Genomic DNA, 10,614 nt, shown 5'->3' with positions numbered 1-10,614 from the left:
TGAAAAATCTGAATCATTTAATCATCACACACATTGAACAAAGTTGTGTCAATGTGGAGCTACTGTAATCCAGAGGAGCTGTAGCACTTGAAAAGCCCATATTAAGCTTGCCTTACTTTGGCGGTTTAATTAAACCTGCAGGTCTTTTGTACCTTTAGCACTAAATGTTGTCCTCTTGTGAGAAACCACGAATGGAGTGACCCTGCGGACCTATACTCTGCATTATTCATGACGATGGATTGGAAAGGTCTTTGTATTTGACAAACGCCACTGTTTAAGTGCAAGTCCAATGAGTGATAGATTAGGGCCGGCTCTAGCCTTTTGGGGGCTCTAAGCGAGATTTGGTTGGTGGGTCCCCACGCCAAGCAGGCCTAGAAAATGTTTGACCCCCTCTTAAGGGTGGAGATTTTTTGCTAATGTTTTTGTTTTGCTAATTCTACACATTTAATCATTGGGGCTGAGAGAAAATATCTCGTTTTAAAGCACTTTTCTACAGTTCTACACATTTTGCCATGGGTTGGAAAGAAATTGTTACATTTTATGGCAAATGTCATGCAATTCTACTAATTTTGCCATGGGCAGAGATTTTTTTTGCAGTTTCAAAGCTAATTACTGCAGTTCTACACATTTTGCCATAACTTATGCCATGTTAATGATATCTGAGTCAGAGTGACTAACAAAATCAATAGGGGTCAGTGCTCCTGAGCATGTGCCCGGTTGATATTCGGCCATGATTACTACAAGTTCAGATAACTGGCTAGACTAATTTCACAATGTAAGAATTGTTAGCTGACATGGCTAATTGAGTGACTGACAAAACAAGCGAGAAACTGATGATCCACAATCACATTCTTAACTTACACCTTGTGTATTCTACTATTCTAACGCTCAGCAGTAAGTTGAGACACCGACTTGAGTTCCCCAAAAATTATATATAATTATAATCATTGGGTCTGGGGGCCCTAAGCAACCGCTTATGTTGCTTATAACCACTATTCAGCGCTGCTACACGTGCTGTTACCAGGCACAGGCAGGCCCGAGTAAGGACTAAGTACACAACTTTCCTTAAGGATTACTGAGAGAGGGGATTTGATTTACTGATATTTCTGACCAATCTGGAATTCCTGATTGTTTGACCCTAGAAAATCTGGACGGCCGATTCTCACACCTCTATTTTACAATCACAGTGGACCGATAGCTTTTACCCATGATTGTCTTCATTTTGACAATCACATTCCTAATTATACTGTATGTCTGACTACTGTAGGCTTACTATAAAAACAATATGGGCTAACCCAGTTCCTAGCTGGCTACTGCGAATGGGTTTCCACATACAAGCTCCACACATTTGTAGAAGAAATTACTGTATATTTATGTAATATAAATCAATTTAAATCCAATGTAAGGAGAAGAGCCAGAAATATATATTTGTTCTAACAGCAGTGTTCCTACTATGTTTTCAGGTGGGAGCCTTCTCTTCCAGTGCTCTTGGCTCCTACCTCTTTGCCGGGTTATCTATTTCTAACAATGACTAATCATTGCCTTACGATTCTAACGTTAGAGAGCTTTTGTTATCATGGCTTACTCTGTAAAGGTCAGAAGCAATTCTATTAGTTGTTGGTGTTGCATTTCAGACCCATACCTCATTGACAAACAGATGTTTTTCAGTGGAAAATGTCCACATTTTGTCATTTGTCCTCTTCAGACACAATACAGGGCCTGAGAGAAATTCTTCTTTCCCTCTTCCTCAGAAATCCCCAGTTGCTAGAGCATATTGAGTCTTATGTGAAAATGTGTTATAGTGGCTATCTCTCCTCCGCAATACTGTAGTGTTTATACTTACAAATGTAAGATCTTCATTTGATCACTCTTTTCTTGTTGAGAATTGTCCTGTGCTGCAGGAAATGCAGATGAGCTTTGTGATTGACATAAATTAACTGAAAACCTGCACTAACACACTGTTATATAAAAAATATTCCACTTTTCATGTAGCCTCATTTTGGCCAGCTAATAGCCTAACCACCGGTCAAGCAACATTATGGACTAAAAGTTCAAATCCTATTGCTGCAGGATTATTTTGCTGCCAAAATACAGGTGAAATTATGATCCTACACCTGTAAAGTGAATCATACTATCATACTTTGCTTAATCGGTTATTCAAAAGTCCAGGGTTTATTTTCATGTTGATCCTCCACTCCTCCTTAGAACCAACACAGATCCACTGCCGTGTGTCATGAGTATGCAATACAGATCAGGAGGGTCCAACGTTACACAGAATTCAGATAGAAATTCGTTGTACTGAACAGATATTTATTATGTATGACTGACTGTCATGGTGAATAGGGGGTCATGTGAGGTCTATTAATTACAGTTCTGCAGTATCTGCCACCTTCTGGATGTTTCACCTCACAGTTGAATCAGTTAAAGTCTCTTTCTCTTAATTGTCAACTGATTTGAAGAGAATGCCATTCAAAGTAAATTCACATTATACTTTTATGAAACTGCTTTATGGAATTACTTATGGAGAATAATCCATTCTTGTAACTCATGAGTGCGCAGGGTTTGTCAGACTGACTGCAGCACTGCATTGTGCTGTAGCTTAAGTACAGCAGGGTTTTGTTGGGCAATGATGTAAAAACTTGGAGATTAGGCTTTTTCATATCCCGCCTCCACCCACTTCATCAAAACTCTATGCACTCATTAATAATGTACTGGGAATGAAGGTTAATGTATGTAATGAAATATTGATGAGTTTTATAAGAGCCTAGGCAGAGCTGACCTTTCAGTTGTCAATGCCTCTGATGCACTGCCTCTTGGCAGTTTGGGCTTGTCCTGTTTTGGTCCCTTTCACTGCTCTGTGCACAAAAAAACACAATTTTCTACCACTCTATGTCACATTATTGTCACGGAAGACATGTGTTTATTCAGATTGAAGTGAATGGGGATATGCAATCAGCCCTATTTTTTTTTATTTTACCTTTATTTAACCAGGCAAGTCAGTTAAGAACATATTCTTATTTTCAATGACGGCCTGGGAACAGTGGGTTAACTGCCTGTTCAGGGGCAGAACGACAGATTTGTACCTTGTCAGCCCTAACCCTGAAGGTACACTCATGAGGTTTGCGTGTTGGGTTACATTACACGAGTTGAACAAAAATACACTTTTTAGACAAAATTGTATTTTCTCGGCTAGCTACATAGCTTTGGGACAGAAGCCATTATAACACTACATTACACACAGAACATACATACATTCTATGAGTGTACAAGCCCTTGAGCAAGGAGTTTCAACAACAAAACACACATCCCAGAGATATATCTACTATATGAGAATAGCTTTAAATAGGTTGTTTGTTAGTACTATCAGGTATATTACAACACACTAAATAAGATATTTGTTTTTTCAGGGTGAAATTGGCTGTCAAATTAAATCTCTCCTTTCAAGTGTTCGTCTGTTTCTCTGGAATCATAACAAATGCTCATTAGCCACATGATGCTTCCAGGGCAACCTCTCCCTGAGAGAGGCTGCAATTATTCCACTGTAATAACGCTCTCTCTCTCTCTCTCTCTCTCCAATTGACACAAACTGTCATATTATTCTAAAAAGACACTAATGACCCAGCTTCATATGCAAGCAACCCAGTGGTTGTTGAAGCTATTATAGCTGATCTCCTAATAACATTGCTGGTAACGCAGTATCTGCGTGGTGCTATGTGTCTTTGTCTCAGTTAAGTGCAGTACTTTTGAATGGGGTGTCATTTGGGACAGATTCTATATAATTTGGGCTAGCTCCATGGACTGTTGTTGGCCTTTGCCCTGTTGATGTCAGAGATGGCTGTATCAGTGCATTCCCACAAAAAGTAGCACTTTACTTGGTGATGTGGTGCACTGACTCCTCTGTGACCCAGTGTATATACATTTTTCATTCTGCCTTTCTGATGCAGGGATTCTTACTTACTGGGTAAAAAAAGATGGCTGGATCGGGGTATAGTACAGTATATATATACAGTATATCTTTATTAGATGTCTGACAGGGGGTGCTGTGTTAAAGCCACTGTGTCTCCATCTTGGTACTCCTCCACCATTGTACAGTTTTTGGGGGAAGCCATATCATATCTACATTTGTTTATGACACATTTATTCCATTACAGACACCTTAATGCATACATTTCAATTATATTGTGTGATCTAAAATACAAGATTTAAGTATACTTTTTTGAAATCCTACAACAACAAAAATTGTTAAATACATTTAATTTTGTCCATGAAACATGAAATACTGTAGATTTCCATTCATTCCTATGGAGGACTGCTCCTTATGGGGAGTGCTAATATGGTTGACCTGTGGCTTCAAAGCCTCTCACTGGCCAATACATAGCATGAGCAATACAGGATTTTTAAACATCATTTGGGTGCATTGGATTTGTTTGTTTTTTGCTAACCAATTATTTCATACAGTATGTTCTTCAATGTCTTTGATATGCAATACTTCATGATGTTTAGGATATTGCATATAAAAGTGTCATGTATTGAGTGTACACCTCTCTCTTCCACATAATGGAGAATCTTGTCAGTTATGGTCATTAGACGTCTGCTGTTGCGTTCTGAACATCGCACAGTACTGAATATCCCCCTGCGGATTTCTGCTTATGATTCATTTTTATGGCACAGATTTATAAGCCCATTCATCTAGAGAACTGATAACATTCAGGTCAAGGGAAAACAAAAAGACAGAGTTGGAGAAAAAGAGGAAAGAGAAGATGAAGAAGAGATTACATTTGACAATTGACCAACTGTACTCCCCATACACCACTGTCTTCGAAATGAATTCATTTGTTTAAAATCAGAGACTGGATTAAATCAGGGATATTCAACAGGGAGTACTGCAGGGGGTTCGAAAATAAATAAAAAAAAGTGATTTTTGCTAAGACTATTGATTGATTATGACATTTTAAGTCATCCAGCAGTGCTATTTGCAGACTTAGCTCCAGTTAAATGTTGCAAATCTTCAGCAATTCCTGATCCTGCGACCAAATACAAGCTACATATGGACAGCGCCAAAACAAATGATCTATTGATTCTGTCTCATCTCAGCAAAATCTGCAGAGCTGGGATGGTTGAACACCCCATATACACTGCTCAAAAAAATAAAGGGAACACTTAAACAACACAATGTAACTCCAAGTTAATCACACTTCTGTGAAATCAAACTGTACACTTAGGAAGCAACACTGATTGACAATAAATTTCACATGCTGTTGTGCAAATGGAATAGACAACAGGTGGAAATTATAGGCAATTAGCAAGACACCCCCAGTGAAGGAGTGGTTCTGCAGGTGGTGACCACAGACCACTTCTCAGTTCCTATGCTTCCTGGCTGATGTTTTGGTCACTTTTGAATGCTGGTGGTGCTTTCACTCTAGTGGTAGCATGAGACGGAGTCTACAACCCACACAAGTCTACAACCCATCCAAGATGGCACATCAATGCGAGCTGTGGCAAGAAGGTTTGCTGTGTCTGTCAGCGTAGTGTCCAGAGCATGGAGGCGCTACCAGGAGACAGGCCAGTACATCAGGAGACATGGAGGAGGCCGTAGGAGGGAAACAACCCAGCAGCTGGACCGCTACCTCCGCCTTTGTGCAAGGAGGAGCAGGAGGAGCACTGCCAGAGCCCTGCAAAATGACCTCCAGCAGGCCACAAATGTGCATGTGTCTGCTCAAACGGTCAGAAACAGACTCCATGAGGGGGGTATGAGGGCCCGACGTCCACAGGTGGGGGTTGTGCTTACAGCCCAACACCGTGCAGGACATTTGGCATTTGCCAGAGAATACCAAGATTGGCAAATTCGCCACTGGCGCCCTGTGCTCTTCACAGATGAAAGCAGATGATACCCTCTATAGTGCCTTGCGGTCGGAGGCTGAGCAGTTGCCATACCAGGCAGTGATGCAACCCGTCAGGATGCTCTCAATGGTGCAGCTGTAAAACCTTTTGAGGATCTGAGGACCCATGCCAAATCTTTTCAGTCTCCTGAGGGGGAATAGATTTTGTGGTGCCTTCATCACAACTGTCTGGATGTGCCTGGACCATGTTAGTTTGTTGGTGATGTGGACGCCAAGAAACTTGAAGCTCTCAACCTGCTCCACTACAGCCCCTTCGATGAGAATGGGGGCGTGCTCGGTCCTCCTTTTCTTGTAGTCCACAAACATCTCCTTTGTCTTGATAACGTTGAGGGTGAGGTTGTTGTCCTTGCACCACACGGGCAGGTCTCTGACCTCCTCCCTATAGGCTGTCTCATTGTTGAAGCTGATCAGGCCTACCACTGTTGTGTCATCATCAAACTTAATGATGGTGTTGAAGTCGTGCCTGGCTGCACAGTCATGAGTGAACAGGAAGTACAGGAGGGGACTGAGCAAGCATCCTTGAGGGGCCCCTGTGTTGAGGATCAGCGAGGAAGTGTTTAGTCCCAGGGTCCTTAGCTTATTGATGAGCTTTGAGGGCACTATGATGTTGAACACTGAGCTGTAGTCAATGAATAGCATTCTCATTATTTTGTCCAGGTGTGAAAGGGCAAAGTGGAGTGCAATAGAGATGACATCATCTGTGGATCTGTTGGTGAGGTATGGAAATTGGGGTGGGTCTAGGATTTCTGGGATAATGGTGTTGATGTGAGCCATGACCAGCCTTTCAAAGCATTTTGTGGCAACTGCCTGAAGTCTGGAACCCATAAACATCACCAGATGCTGGGTTTCTTCCCTGGTGATGCTCTGCCAGGCCTTTCTCTGCAGCTGTCTTCAGTTCCTGCTTGTTCTTGGGGTGTTTTGCTTTCCGTTTTGCCTTCAGCAAGTGAAATGCATGGTCAATTGGATTCAGGTCAGGTGATTCAATTGGCAATTGCAGAATATTCCACTTCTTTGCCTTAAAATAGTATTGGGTTGCTTTCGCAGTATGCTTCGGGTCAATGTCCATCTTCGCTGTGAAGCACCGAGTTTCGAAGTATTTGGCTGAATCTGAGCAGATAATATAGCCCATAACACTTCACAAATCATCCTGCTGCTTTTGTCAGCAGTCACATCATCAATAAATACAAGGGAACCAGTTCCACTGGCAGCCATACATGCCCACGCCATACCACTACCTCCACCATGCTTCACAGACGAGGTGGTATGCTTCGAATCATGAGCAGTTCCTTCCCTTCTCCATACTCTTCTCTTCCCATTATTGATATTTGTCACATCTGTCCATAGGATGTTGTTCCAGAACAGTACAGGCTTTTTAAAATGTTTTTTTTTGGCTAAATCTAATCTGGTCTTCCTGTTTTTGAGGCTTACCAAGGGTTTACATCTTGTAGTAAACCCTCTGAATTTACTCTGGTGAAGTCATCTCTTGATTTTGACACATACAGTTGAAGTGGGAAGTTAACATACACTTGAGTTGGAGTCATTATTAAAACTCATTTTTCAACCACTCCACAAATTTCTTGTTAACAAACTATAGTTTTGGCAAGTCAGTTAGGACATCTACTTTGTGCATGACACAAGTCATTTCTCCAACAATTGTTTACAGACAAATTATTTCACTGACAATTCAGTGTATCACACACAATTCCAGTGGGTCAGAAGTCTACATACACTAAGTTGACTGTGCCTTTAACCAGCTTGGACAATTCCCAAAAATGGTGTCATGGCTTTAGAACATTCTGATAGGCTAATTGACATCATTTGAGTCAATTGGAGGTGTACCTGTGGATGTATTTCAAGGCCTACCTTCAAACTCAGTGCCTCTTTGCTTGACATCATGGGAAAATCAAAAGAAATCAGCCAAGACCTCAGAAAAATAATTGTAGACCTCCACAAGTCTGGTTCATCCTTGGGAGCAATTTCCAAACGCCTGAAGGTGACATGTTCTTCTGTACAAACAATAGTACGCAAGTATTAACACCATGGGACCACGCAGCCGTCATACCGCTCAGGAAGGAGACGCGTTCTGTCTCCGAAAAGAGATGAACGTACTTTGGTGTGAAAAGTGCAAATCAATCCCAGAACAACAGCAAAGGACCTTGTGAAGATACTAGAGGGAACAGGTACAAAAGTATCTATATCCACAGTAAAACGAGTCCTATATCCACATAACCTGAAAGGCCACTCAGCAAGGAAGAAGCCACTGCTCCAAAACCGCTATAAAAAGTCAGACTACGGTTTGCAACTGCACATGGGGACAAAAATTGTACTTTTTGGAGAAATGTCCTTTGGTCTGATGAAACAAAAATAGAACTGTTTGGCCATAATGACCATGGTTATGTTTGGAGGAAAAAGGTAGAGGCTTGCAAGCCGAAGAACACCATCCCATCCGTGAAGCACGGCGGTGGCAGCATCATGTTGTGGGGGTGCTTTGCTGCAGGAGGGACTGGTGCACTTCACAAAATAGATGGCATCATGAGGATGGACAATTATGTTCATATGTTGAAGCAATATCTCAAGACATCAGTCAGGAAGTTAAAGCTTGGTCGCAAATGGGTCTTCCAAATGGACAATGACCCCAAGCATACTTCCAAAGTTGTGGCAAAATGGCTTAAGGACAACAAAGTCAAGGTATTGGAGTGGCCATCACAAAGTCCTGATCTCAATCTCATAGAAAATGTGTGGGCAGAACTGAAAAAGCGTGTTCGAGCAAGGAGGCCTACAAACCTGATTCAGTTACACCAGCTCTTTCAGGAGGAATGGGCCAACATTCACCCAATTTATTGTAGGAAGCTTGTGGAAGGCTACTCAAAACGTTTGACCCAAGTTGAACATTTAAAGGCACTGCGTCCAAATACTAATTAAGTGTATGTAAACTTTTGACCCACTGGGAATGTGATGAAAGAAATAAAACCTGAAAGAAATAATTCTCTCTACTATTATTCTGACATTACACATTCTTAAAATGATCCTAACTGACCTAAGACAGGGAATGGTTAATAGGATTAAATGTCAGGAATTGTGAAAAACTGAGTTTAAATGTATTTGGCTAAGGTGTATGTAAACTTCTAATTTCAACTGTATACGCCTACCTCTTGGAGGGTGTTCTTGATCTGGCCAGCTGTTGTGAAGGGGTTTTTCTTCATCAGGGAAATAATTATTCTGTCATCCACCAGTTGTTTTCCGTGGTTTTCCGGGCCTTTTGGCGTTCCTGGGCTCGCCAGTGCGTTCTTTCTGTTTATGCATGTACCGAGTACTTGATTTGGCCACACCTAATGTTTTTGCTATCGCTCTGATGGGTTTGTTAAGATTTTTCAGCCTAATGATGGCTTGTTTCACTGGCAGCTCTTTGGACTTCATATTGAGGGTTAACAGCAACAGATTTAAAAATCAACTCTAGACCTTTTATCTGTTTACTTGTAAGTTAACTAATGACGGAATAACACACTGTCCATTTGAAAGACCCATTTGCGACCATGGAACAGCTGAACAGTCCAATTACTTTTGGTTTCATAAAAAGGGGGGACCACATATAAAAAGTGCTGTAATTCCTACACAGTTCACCGAATTTGGATAGCAGGAAATAAAAAATCTCAGAAATGTTCCATAACGACAAAAAACATATTTATCTCAAATGTTGTGCAAAAATGTGTTTGAACACGGGGTGAGACATTCTTACTAATCTGCTCGAGAATCAGTTCAGATTTAAGAATAACTTTTCTATGACTGAAGCCTTTAGTGAGAGGTCTAATGCTTTCATATTTAATCATTTCTGCCTTCCGAATTCATATAAATGATGTAAATAGGCCTGTTTAATTTTGTCTGGCTTGCCGTTCCAAATAAAATATATATATTTTTTGGTCATATAATTTTAAAAAGTCACTAGGTGTAGGCAAGGCCATAGGTAAATATGTAAACTGGGATATGACTAAAGAGTTAATCAGGGTGATTTTTCCACAAAGAGACAGGTATTTTCCTTTCAATGGTAGGAAGATCTGACCTATTTTTAAGTGAGATCATGTCTGTCTTTCGGGATATTAATACTGAGTATGTCCACTTCACCGTCAGACCATTTTATTGGAAAACTACACGATAATGTAAAGTTACATTTTTTTGTGATCCAATATGTAATATATAGTACAATCCAGAGAGGTTAACAATGATGTAGATCCTCTATGAGACTGTGGAGAGATCCAAATGGTTGATATTTAAAAGAAAACATGAATCAGCGTACAATGACACCTTCGTTTTTAAGCCCTGTACTGTTGGATCCCTTATTGTTGGATCTGATTATCATAGCTAACATTTAGATGACCATAATAAATAGATATGCCGATAGTGGGCAACATTGTTTTACTCCTCTTGATAGTTTAAAACTTTCTGAGAACTTTAACCCACTGTATAAAAGATTCTCCAAAATTGAAATATTCCAGGCATTTACAGTGCATTCGGAAGGTATTCAGACCCCTGCCTTTTTCCACATTTTGTCATTACTTACAATACTTACAGGACCAGTCAAACGTTTGGTCACACCTACTCATTCAACACTTTTTAATTTATTTTTGATATTTTCTACATTGTAGAATAGTAGTGAAGACATCAAAATTATGAAACACATATGGAATCATGTAGTAACCAAAAAAGTGGTAAACAAATC

This window comes from Oncorhynchus keta, chromosome 27 (assembly GCF_023373465.1).
Source record: "Oncorhynchus keta strain PuntledgeMale-10-30-2019 chromosome 27, Oket_V2, whole genome shotgun sequence".
NCBI lineage: Eukaryota > Metazoa > Chordata > Actinopteri > Salmoniformes > Salmonidae > Oncorhynchus > Oncorhynchus keta.
This window is presented reverse-complemented; position numbering follows the sequence as displayed.